Genomic DNA, 12,788 nt, shown 5'->3' on the forward strand with positions numbered 1-12,788 from the left:
TTGTCTATTATTATATTTTTCCGTGTCTATTGCAATTTTAAATAGACACGACAGTTTTAAATTGCTATTTGGAGATACTCGAATCTATATTAACACTATGAAACGTGGATGTTTTCGAAGATGGCAATATTTATTTTAATTTAAATTTTTATTCGTGATTAAAATTTGCATACCGAACCAAAGTCGACGAATTAAAAGTGATAATCTTATATGATACTTGGAACGAATCGAAAGTAGAGATGTATAGCACGGAGCTTGTAAAAATGGTAATATGGGGCGTGTTAGGAAAAGTATGCAAATCATTTTTGCGGACCTCGAAGCAGCGTTTCCGTTTGAAAAATTGGTCTTTGTTGCGAGATCAATATAAAAGCACCATTCTTTCTCTACACTTCTTAGAGCATTCTATAAAGAATTACCAAAAATTAAAACCGTTATGAATCGTAATTTTTTTCTAACGTGGTTATGTTTTAGTGCCAATCGTGAGTAGACAAACCAAAAGTGACAATCTTGTATACTTTGAACGAATCGAATGACCCAGATGTATAGCACGGATCTTGTAAAAATAGTCCCCGAGCGATATTGGAGCTCCAAAGCTACGATAGTGATTTTCGCGAGGCTCGAAGCAGCGTTTCCGTTTGAAAAATTGGTCTTTGTCGCGAGCGGTCGGTTCGAATGGTCGTGGTCGCGATTTTAAAGGGGCATGACGTCAGTGATTCCGGCGTGGGTCGACCTCTCTCTTTCTCCGGCGCGTTCGATCGAGGACTAGGCTGCTGGCAAAGCCTCCGGGCAGCTGTCGCCTCGCGATCCTTTCCATATAACGATCTTTCCTACGGTCTCGACATTTTTCATATAGCCCCTGTCGACTTTCTACCCAACTGGGAGCCAGTCGAAAGAGGAACGACACGCCGCGCTGTGTGGCGTAACGAATTTAGTCGAGCGCATCTCGCGTTCCCAGCAGAGCCGCTCAACGAGAACCGGAGAGACACGGCTCAAATTGCGAGGATATTTTGATTAGAGTGATTGTACCACGGCCCCGGTACACGGTTTGAGAATCCCAGGTCCAGAAACCGGTGGATGGGACTGGGCGTACGTGGTTCTGATACCATCGGACATTTTCGTTTGATGGCCGGAGGGGGGGAGGCTCTTGCCTCGAACGACCTAACGATTTATTCTGCCATCTGCATGCTAAGAGCGTAGAAACGCAACAGGAAGATTTCTCATAGCAAAATTTGGAGCAGACTTCGTTCAAAGGCTATTGAACCCGTATTAGAAATTATTTTTTTCGTTTCAATTGCTTTGCTAAATTATTATGAAAACTGTTAACTGGCGAGGTCTGTGGGGCACCAAATGAATACTACACTTAATTAATTTGAACACAAAACTTATATTTCTAAATTTACATTTAAATACGTGCAACTCCAGTTCAACTTAACCTTATATACAGGGTTTCAAGACAGAACACTCCAGAAGGGTGGCCCCCCCGTATTTATACATGTCTGCTCCCCACCAGGGATACCAACTGCTGAACTTGCAACTAGTATTGGGATGCGATGATTTTTATTCCAATAAAAACAAAATAAGATTTTAATAAAGTTCGATCAGTTTCGAGGCTTATTTCTCTCTGCAAACTATTTTTTCATTCTTTGCTTTTTCTTAGATTTTAATCGGTGAACTGTGTAAAGTCTTTCTTGTAATAAAAACAACACTATTTGGCTTCTTCTTGGACCTAAAAAACTAGTGATAGGAAAACAAAATAAATTATCTATTGTCATGAAAATCTCGTCACCTATTTATAAGTTTCGTTCGTTCTGAGTATTTTGAAGAAAATTTGTGAAATGGGGGCGTTGGTCACAGTGTTAAGAATCGATTCAAGGGCCAATTATCAATTTTTTAGTACAGGGAGTGAGGTGGTTGCATTTTGTTCCTCGTTGTCCGTGTAATGTCGCGCGGAGCGACCAGTCGCAGCCGCCTCGCGGAATCGACGCGCATCGACGTTCCCACGTACGGTCGCGCTCTGAAATCCGATCGTGCGTCGGACGAACGTGGCGTCGGTTCGTGGAAAAGTCCGGCGTCGAGGACGCTGTTCCGATCGTAAAGGTATTCGCGAGCCCTCGACGTCGAGGAATTCGTATATTTTCGCGCGAAATTACGCCGCGTCGTCGGCGGTAAATCGCGCAGAACCGGTGACTGTTCGACGCTGGAAACTTGTTCCCTTGAAAATTATTGACATTCGCGAGTTTTTTGCACGGAGTTTCTATTCCTGCGATCGGATCTCTTGAGAACTTCCTGTTGGCACACCGCGTTCGACGCGAGACTCTGGAATGGTTGCCAAAATCGTTCCTAACGCGAGACACTCTGTTTTGCGTTCGTCGTTTGGTACTAATTTGCACGCGAATTAATATTGGAACGGCTGATTCACTCGTCAAATAAAAATAGAAAGTTTAATTGTGGAATCAAATATTTCCACGTTGAACGAAAGTAAAAATTTTAAATATGGAATTAAATATTTAACTGTTAGATTCAATGAACGTCGCAAATGAAATGTGATATGTTTGTTTTGTTGGATGACTATTATTCGAATTAGATTCTAATTATTTGATCGTGTGCCACGTTGAGAATCCCTGCTCTAATCATCGTAGTTAACACATTAGCTACCACGTCGGTCACGGCTGACTGACATCGACTTTTCATTCACGCCTAGTTGAGGTAAAACATTCATAACATATTTTCACTCGTATCCGTAGTAATATATGACAGTAACTATGATTGCTACAAGAAAAAATGCACGAAGTATCAGCTGTGCTAACGACCGCCGGTAAACATAGTTCTATTTTGATATTATAATCTTGTTATACTGGTCGATGACCGATTAAATTGAATTTTTGATTGTAAAATGTTATACAAAACATTAATCATCCAGCTTTCAAACTGGGAAAAATTTTAATGGGAGATTCTAGAGGCCAAAATAAGACGAAAATCAAGGATACTAATTTGTTGATTTAGGCTTCGTTAAAAAGTTAGAGAAACATTTCCGGTCACACGGTATATTTTCGGTAAAGAATTTTTTTCTCGAAAGTGCGTAGGATTTCGGGGGTATGTGTATTCACCAAAAATGATTGTAATTGACCCCTGAAACCGAAAATAATTTTTCCAGAACGATTTGAAATTTTATAATTTTGTCGAAAAATCCGTCTACCTTCCTGAATTTTTTTCTCGAAAGTGGATAGGATTTCGGGGGTATATGTATTCACCAAAAATGATCATAATTCACCTCCACAATCGAAAATAATTTTTTTAGAAAGATTTGAAAATTTTTAATTTCGCTGAAAAATTTGTCCACTTATTGAATTTTTTTCTCGAAAGTGGATAGGATATCGGGGGTATGTCTATTCACCAAAAATGATTGTAATTGAGCTCCGTAATCAAAAATAATTTTTTTAGAAAGATTTGAAAATTTTTAATTTCGCCGAAATATTTGTCCACTTACTGAATTTTTTTCTCGAAAATGCGAAGGTTTTCGGAGGTATGTGTATTCACCAAAAATGATTGTAATTGACCCCTGAAACCGAAAATAATTTTTCCAGAACGATTTGAAATTTTATAATTTTGTCGAAAAATCCGTCTACCTTCCTGAATTTTTTTCTCGAAAGTGGATAGGATTTCGGGGGTATATGTATTCACCAAAAATGATCATAATTCACCTCCACAATCGAAAATAATTTTTTTAGAAAGATTTGAAAATTTTTAATTTCGCTGAAAAATTTGTCCACTTATTGAATTTTTTTCTCGAAAGTGGATAGGATATCGGGGGTATGTCTATTCACCAAAAATGATTGTAATTGAGCTCCGTAATCAAAAATAATTTTTTTAGAAAGATTTGAAAATTTTTAATTTCGCCGAAATATTTGTCCACTTACTGAATTTTTTTCTCGAAAATGCGTAGGATTTCGGGGGTATGTGTATTCACCAAAAATGATTGTAATTGACCCCTGAAACCGAAAATAATTTTTCCAGAACGATTTGAAATTTTATAATTTTGTCGAAAAATCCGTCTACCTTCCTGAATTTTTTTCTCGAAAGTGGATAGGATTTCGGGGGTATATGTATTCACCAAAAATGATCATAATTCACCTCCACAATCGAAAATAATTTTTTTAGAAAGATTTGAAAATTTTTAATTTCGCTGAAAAATTTGTCCACTTATTGAATTTTTTTCTCGAAAGTGGATAGGATATCGGGGGTATGTCTATTCACCAAAAATGATTGTAATTGAGCTCCGTAATCAAAAATAATTTTTTTAGAAAGATTTGAAAATTTTTAATTTCGCCGAAATATTTGTCCACTTACTGAATTTTTTTCTCGAAAATGCGAAGGTTTTCGGAGGTATGTGTATTCACCAAAAATGATTGTAATTGACCCCTGAAACCGAAAATAATTTTTCCAGAACGATTTGAAATTTTATAATTTTGTCGAAAAATCCGTCTACCTTCCTGAATTTTTTTCTCGAAAGTGGATAGGATTTCGGGGGTATATGTATTCACCAAAAATGATCATAATTCACCTCCACAATCGAAAATAATTTTTTTAGAAAGATTTGAAAATTTTTAATTTCGCTGAAAAATTTGTCCACTTATTGAATTTTTTTCTCGAAAGTGGATAGGATATCGGGGGTATGTCTATTCACCAAAAATGATTGTAATTGAGCTCCGTAATCAAAAATAATTTTTTTAGAAAGATTTGAAAATTTTTAATTTCGCCGAAATATTTGTCCACTTACTGAATTTTTTTCTCGAAAATGCGTAGGATTTCGGGGGTATGTGTATTCACCAAAAATGATTGTAATTGACCCCTGAAACCGAAAATAATTTTTCCAGAACGATTTGAAATTTTATAATTTTGTCGAAAAATCCGTCTACCTTCCTGAATTTTTTTCTCGAAAGTGGATAGGATTTCGGGGGTATATGTATTCACCAAAAATGATCATAATTCACCTCCACAATCGAAAATAATTTTTTTAGAAAGATTTGAAAATTTTTAATTTCGCTGAAAAATTTGTCCACTTATTGAATTTTTTTCTCGAAAGTGGATAGGATATCGGGGGTATGTCTATTCACCAAAAATGATTGTAATTGAGCTCCGTAATCAAAAATAATTTTTTTAGAAAGATTTGAAAATTTTTAATTTCGCCGAAATATTTGTCCACTTACTGAATTTTTTTCTCGAAAATGCGAAGGTTTTCGGAGGTATGTGTATTCACCAAAAATGATTGTAATTGACTCCCACAATCGAAAATAATTTTTTTAGAAAGATTTGAAAATTTTCCATTTCGCCGAAAAATTTCACACCTACTCGAATTTTTTTCTCGAAATTGCGTATGATTTCGGGGGTATGCCTGTTCACCAAAAATGATTGTAAGTGATCCCCGCAACCGAAAATAATTTTTTTAGAACAATTTGAAATTTTTTATTTTAAATTTCGAATAACTATAACGAAGCCTCAGTCAACAAATTGATATTCTTGATTTTCGACAAAAATTTTTGCCAAGGTTGACCACACACCCTGTATAACGTTCCTTTAGCATTAGATTATTCTCAAATTGTGTAAAAATAGACGAAATTAACTTGTCACACCAGACTTTGTATCTGCACTACAAACACTTATGAAATATGAAAATTATGTGTCGATTTCTTTGCTTAACCTTTGAATTTTTGCAATTTATGATATGTTTTTGATTATGATTTATGGTTTTACTTCTAAAAATTGTATGAAATTTGTTGTAAATAATATTCATGACTTCTGCCTAAAGTTCCGTCGAATTTTCTTGCGGGAAAGGAATACTTTTCGACGTGGAATGTTTTTATTTTCGCAAGACTCGAAGGCGACTCCGTACGAGGATCGAAACGTCGCACAGTTTGAAGCCGGCAATAAAGATTGGAAAAATTTATGTTACGCTATATACGTACGATCGTAACGATAAGAAAGTATCGTATAAATGTAGGTTCTCGTAGGTACTTTCTTTCTAAGTTACAGCCTTGTGAAGTTCCACGCCGTTGGAAGTGTCTGAAGTGGACTTCTCGAGCGAAGAGACGAACTTATACCCTCGGCGACAGGGAAGATTTGCGTACTTTACAGAATTTGTATCAGTATCTCAACATTCTTCAGAATTGTTGTCTTAGTAACTCACGGTACTATGATTTCATTTAAACACTCGTGCTTCAATTGATCTTCGTTGTTTCAATGATCCTGAAATCTATTAATTATTTTCTTATTCTTGTATAATTTAGATTCTGAATGGAATTTTATTTATTATTCTATAAACCAGAATAAAATTATACGTATTGCCTATCAAAAATAAATAAATAGTATCTCAAACATTCTTCAGAATTGTTGTCTTAGCGACGGTACTATGATTTCATTTAGAAACCTATGCTTCAATCGATCTTTCTTCGTCGTTCCAATGATCCTGAAATGTATTAATTATTTTCTTATTCTTGTATAATTTAGATTCTGATTATATTCTGAATGGAGTTATATTTATTGCTCTATAAACCAGAATAAAATTACACGTATTGCTCTCTATCTATCAAAAATAAAATTACCCTATTTGTCCATTATTTGAGAAATCTCGAGCAAAGGAAGAAGCTCATAAATTTTTAAAATCAAGTTTCTCGTTCATATTAGAATTCGAACAAACATGGAGGACGTTCGCAACAATGAGAAAATGGCGTGTCGTTGAACGCGTGAATCCTGTACATTTTATTACTGTTACGTGTATCGGTACGGTCATTCCCGTTGGGTGAAATAAAAAATGTAAAAATTGTCGCTCCTCGGCTAACAGTCGTAGTCGATACCAGCGAGGCGGAGACAAATGAAGGAAGGAAACCGGTAACAATGATAAAAACGTTGCAGTGGAAGCGCACGGAGCTTGGAAGCAGCGACTCGCGACAAAAATATCCGCGTAAAGCGATCATCGATCCGCGGGACCGTCGTGTATATTCCGGTACTGGGTGAATTGAGAATATTATTATCATTATATTGCACGTAGATGCATTATACGCGTATTGTCGTACAAAGAACGACTTCCACAATGGCGCGAGCACCACCAGAGGCTGCTTTCAAACCCGACCTTGAGACAGCTTAAAGAAATAGATCAAGTTGGATGGAAATTTTAGAGAGAAAATGAAAGAAGCTAAAAACTCATAGTCGAAAGTTTACAATACTTCAAGTTACGAAACCATAGTTTTCAGCGATTTAATTCGCCATCTTTGAAACATTTGATGAAGATTACAATGGGCTAATATAAATTGGAGGGGAAGATAAAATTAATTTTTGTATGGGGGAATTAAAACAGACTCGTATTATTATATGAGCTTTCTTATTAAGGGTAAATTTATTTATAATTGTTTTAGGAAAAATGGAATAATTTTGTTGATATATTTGGATGGAAAGTATAGAGAGAAAATAAATGAAGCTAAAAACTCATAGCTGAAAGCTTATTATGAGTTTTCTTATGTGGAGGTTAAATTTATTTACAATTGTGTTAGGAAAACAGGAATAATTTTGTTGATATATTTGATAGTTTTCAATGTTGTTCTTCTTGATAAGGGAAGGAATGAAGAAATTTGTTTGACATTTTTCTCGGTTGTACTACGATTACTTGGGACATCCTGTACAAGCGTGTAGAATGAGTGTTACAGCCTGGCGAGGACATCCGCGTTTGGAAGACGTTAGGTGAGCTGAGAATGCAATGGCCGCGCAGTTTAAGGTCCGTTTTCACATGACGTATAGTCACCATTTTTAACCCCATGTCATTGAACGTTTCATCCTTACTAGTAGTATTTTTTAATTTTAGTCTGATTAAAACAACATGTTTTTTCCCTTGCAAACTCATATTCAAACTAATTATTCTCGTACGCTTATGATTGAATGATCAACGCGAGTCAATAAGGATCAAATATATTTATAAACGCGAAAAAATTCTAAAAATTCTGAATGGACTCCAAGACTATTCACGGGTCCAGTTTGACCCATGGAGACTATTTTATAATCGTGAAATAATGTTTTTTACTAAATAAACTAATAATAATAGCAATTCGTAGAAATAAATGAAGAATTTCTAAATAAAATAGCGCAGAAATTAAATCACAAATCTTGATAGATCTCAAATAAACAAAATTCGGATTTTTGACAAAATGGACAGTTTGTTTGGTTCTCAAGACGATTCGAGAGTGAAAAGACGACCCCATGTCCCGTGAAAATGGACCTTTAGTGGCAGAACTGTGCCATTTGCTGTTCATAAAAATAGCTGAAAACTTTCTAAATAAAATAGTGCAGAAATTAAATCACAAATCTTCTTGGGGATTTTAAATAACAAAATTCGGATTTTTGACAAAATTGACAGCTTGTTCGGTTTTAAAGACGATTCGATGGTGAAAAGACGACCCCATGTCCCGTGAAAATGGACCTTTAGTGGCAGAACTGTGCCATTTGCTGTTCATAGAAATAACTGAAAACTTTCTAAATAAAATAGTGCAGAAATTAAATCACAAATCTTCTTGGGGATTTTAAATAACAAAATTCGGATTTTTGACAAAATTGACAGCTTGTTCGGTTTTAAAGACGATTCGATGGTGAAAAGACGACTCCTCGTCCCGTGAAAATCGACCTTTAGAGGCAGAACGGTGCCATTTGCTGTTCGCTTGCTGTAACCAGTTGGCAAAAAACTGGTCGCATCCGCGAGACTCGCGGCTCGACGAGATGCCGTCGTTGATGAGGATTCGATGATGCACGCACGCCAGTCGACCGGGGGAGCGGTCGTCGAGCATGCAAATTGCCACTCGGAATGATCGATAATACGTTTTTACCATAGCGTAGTCCAACAGAGGAGAGACGAAGACAGATACACCGACTTTCGAACGCAGTTTTGATAAGTTCGATAACCAGTGGCGAGTCTGAACTTTTTTCGGGGCGTCAGATACAATTTGAGAGGTTTTCCACCATTTCTTAAATATCCCGTGATCGTTCCTAGGGGTGAAACGCTCTAAACTCGAAGCTTCCTGTTATTTCTATTACTGGAAACTCTCGAAATACGAGTAAAAATATTGTATAAATAATTTACGAAAATATTCCAGCTTCATTTAGCCAACAATAAACCAATTTAATTTGTAGTTAGAGTCAAGATTCGTTTTAATTGGCACGATTTTACTGATCAATTACAGTTATTTATATTGAGACTGAATAAAACGTAAAAATTCAATTTTTTTGATTAATTTTAATTTGATACATAGGTGAATTATTTGTATAAATGATTTACGAGAATGTTGCAGCTTTATTTAGCCGATGGTAAACCAATCTAATTAGTGGTTTGATATTAGTCTCAGTTTAATTGGTACGATTTCACCGATCCATTACAGTTATTTATATTTTTGCAAGCTATTAAATTCGAATCTAGTTATAGTCGACGAATAATTCGGTTTTTGGGGAGAAAGTTGCTAATGTTTCTTTAAAAAAAGGATCTCTAGTGGTTACTATGATAATATATTTATTTAATATCTGACTTTTGAACCAGTGCATTCCTAGACTCAGAAACCAGTGTACTTTTCATCCCCTATTCGTGACACACAAAATTGTGATAATATTTTAGTTCCTGGTAAAATAAATAATCCTTGGAAAAAGAGTTCTTACTCATCTCTAGTTGTTACTATGATAATATATTTATTAAATATTTGACTTTCGAACAAGTGTATTTCATCCCCTATTCGTGGAGTGTAAAATTTACTAATATTCTATTTTCTGACGAAGTACATACTCCCTCGAAAAAATGTTGTTAGTCATAGCTACTATAATAATAATATTTCATCCCCTACTACTATTAAAAAAATTCCAAAATAAATCTAACGCCCCAAAATATAGTACAATCATTGTTCTTATCTAAAAGGGTGGTTGTCAATATCTAGAAAAAAATATCGTTAGTCATAGCTACTATAATAATAATATTTCATCCCCTATTGCTATTAAAAAAATTCCAAAATAATTTTGATCCCCCAAAATACAGTACAGTCTTCGTTCTTGTTTAAAAGGGTGGTTATCAATATCTAGAATAAATGTCGTTAGTAATACCTACTATAATAATAATATTTCATCCCCTACTGCTATTAAAAAAATTCCAAAATAATTCTAACGCCCCAAAATATAGTACAATCATTGTTCTTGTCTAGAAGGGTGGTTATCAATATCTACAACAAATATTGCTAATTATAGCTACTATAATAATAATATTTCATCCCCCACTACTATTAAAAAAATTCCAAAATAATTTTAACGCCCCAAAATATAGTACAGTCTTTGTTCATGTCTAGAAGGGTGGTTATCAATAACTAGAAAAAATATCGTTAGTCATAGCTACTATTATAATAATATTTCATCCCCTATTGCTATTAAAAAAATTCCAAAATAATTTTGACGCCCCAAAATATAGTACAGCCTTCGTTCCTGTCTGGAAGTGTTATCGATATCAGCCGTATTCAGAAATCAGCTCGTCCTGCCCGGTTGTAATATTATACTTTGTCATAATATATTCTAATGTATTACGCGAGCAGGTAGATTTAAGTGCATAATGATACGGCGCGGCAACTTTGTAATTACGGGCTCGGGGCCCCGGTTTCATGGCCCCCCTCCCCAAGTATTGTGTGCAGAGGATATCACGGTTTTATCGACTTCCTCCGGGTTCGCGTTCTGCCGTGCTGGAAAAGACTCCGTTCGAAACGATTATTCAAAACGAGAGCCACGAACGATGGTTTCGTGGCACGCTGTGCCACCGTGTTTGTATCGGAGGTTGTAAGTATCGGTTCGCGGCCGAGCTCGACGTTTCACGTGCTAATTTCTTCCTGGTGCACGCGCCTAATGATATCGTTCGACGCTATCAATTATCATCGTCTGCGCGGCCATTCGGAACGACGGGAATCGCGAATCGCGTTTCAGATCGCTGGGGAAATGTGTCACGGGTGCTTTGTCTTCTTGGAACCCGCAGGGGTCATTCTCGACCCACGTTCCATCCACAGAATACTTAACAATTTCATATCATTTAAACGGAAATTTTATACGCGATGGTTCGAAGAAATATTTTTTAATTTTTATCCTTGCAAAATGTAACGGGTGATACAGTATCTGTAATAAATTTTGTATTTATTCAATAATGAAATCCTTATTAATAAATATTAAATTGGCGTTTAAGGTATGAATTATTTTATTTCAAGTAGAATTATGGAGGCTGTAAGATCGAATTGTCTAAAATAAATATTAATTCGATTCAGTGAACGAGTTATTAGCGAATTAATGAGCCCTGAAGTCTCCGAGGATCGTCTAAGGGTTAATAAAGTTAGCATTGGGAATTACCGAGAATTTTATTAATTCGATCGACGAATTATTCATGGAAATATTTATCTTTGGTGCTCGACGTTCCTTTTCGTTCGAGACACGAATTATTATTATTGTTCGTAAGACATTGTGCTTGATTGTTTAATGTTTTCTGCGCAGGGTCCCCTATTTGTGAATTGGAAGGATGCCTGATGTGCCCACTCGTGGTTAGCCGGGAAAAGTATGTGATCTTTCTTAAGGGTGAGTATACTTGATTTTCTATATTTTACAGATTTTTTTACAGAAAAAAATCTATATTTTTGGTGCTTTCTCGACTTCACAACTTTCATACAGTTTTTAGCAATATTTAAAATAGTAAATGAACTACAATTTGTACACGTACGTCGATTATCGTCGAACTATTCTTTTTCCCAAGAAGGCGAGTAAAGCGATTGTTTTAGATTTTGATCACTTTCATAAATCTAAAACAATCACTTTACTCGTCTTCTTGAAAAATGAATAGTTCGAGTAAAGTGATTGTTTTAGATTTATGAAAGCAAAATCTAAAGCATCAACTAGCTTTGTTTATATTAAAATTAAATTCCAGATATTGTCAGTAAAAACGTGGAAGCACTTAAAACGTACGTTCGTTTTCTCGATTCGTACATGGAAAATTGTTGGGTTAGTCAACTTTTGCTTTCGTGGCCTTATATGATCTCACGAAAGGAAGTTTAGAGCCACGCAAATGCCAGAGCACAGCCAATAAGGATCGACTTCGATTAAGTGTGAACACAATACGGTCTGGGTTTGTACAGAGTGTGAAAGGTTAATGAAAGATTCAAGAAAACACTTTCACAAAAAAGTACCAAGGTACTTTCCACTACTTCAAAAGTTATTACAGTTTCTGCTAAGTTATTTCGATGTGTTTGCGCTGATGTCGATGGAGATGAATTATTTGTAATTTTTCGAGGCTTTTACGAGAAATGTACCTCTTCTGTCGGAGCCTGTATAGTCTGTAGAGAAAAGATCGTTGGTGAATTCTCAGGCGGTCCTCTGGTCCCGTTGCCCAGCGAAGTAAATCGCGTTGCTCTTCCAAAAATAATTCTCTCGTCGGTCAGTCGCGCGAAAACGCCTCTGTTTCCGCGCTTACGTAACGATCTCGCGTCTTGAACGATCGATTATCGTCCGAAGGGTTCGATTTCGAACCCCCTCGACCACCCCTTGTCTCCTACTCTGCCCACCGTGGCTAAAAACCACCCTAAAATCCTCGATGTTTGAAGATTTTAACCCCTTAACGCTCATATGTTTTGGGTTAACCAAGAATGATCAGTTTTCTCTATTTGTTTCTAAGCTACATAAAAATGCGGTTTTTGTTAATTAGAATGTTGCATCTAACGTATAATTCGAAGGAAAACAAATATTGTCACCTCTTA

General features: G+C 35.8%; 1 protein-coding gene across 6 annotated transcripts in view; it reads left to right on the forward strand.

The window, feature by feature from the left end:
- Positions 1–12,788, forward strand: part of LOC122405536 (bromodomain adjacent to zinc finger domain protein 2B) — a 254,071-nt gene that overhangs the window by 106,514 nt on the left and 134,769 nt on the right. For all 6 annotated transcript variants that reach the window (XM_043410385.1, XM_043410387.1, XM_043410388.1 and 3 more), the window contains exon 4: positions 11,536–11,616. The gene's annotated coding sequence lies outside the window, so the exon portion shown is untranslated. The remainder of the gene's footprint in view (positions 1–11,535; positions 11,617–12,788) is intronic.

The sequence above is a fragment of the Colletes gigas genome, unplaced genomic scaffold (genome assembly GCF_013123115.1).
Source record: "Colletes gigas isolate AHSC1104 unplaced genomic scaffold, ASM1312311v1 Colletes_gigas_Sc00004, whole genome shotgun sequence".
Classification (NCBI taxonomy): Eukaryota; Metazoa; Arthropoda; class Insecta; order Hymenoptera; family Colletidae; genus Colletes; species Colletes gigas.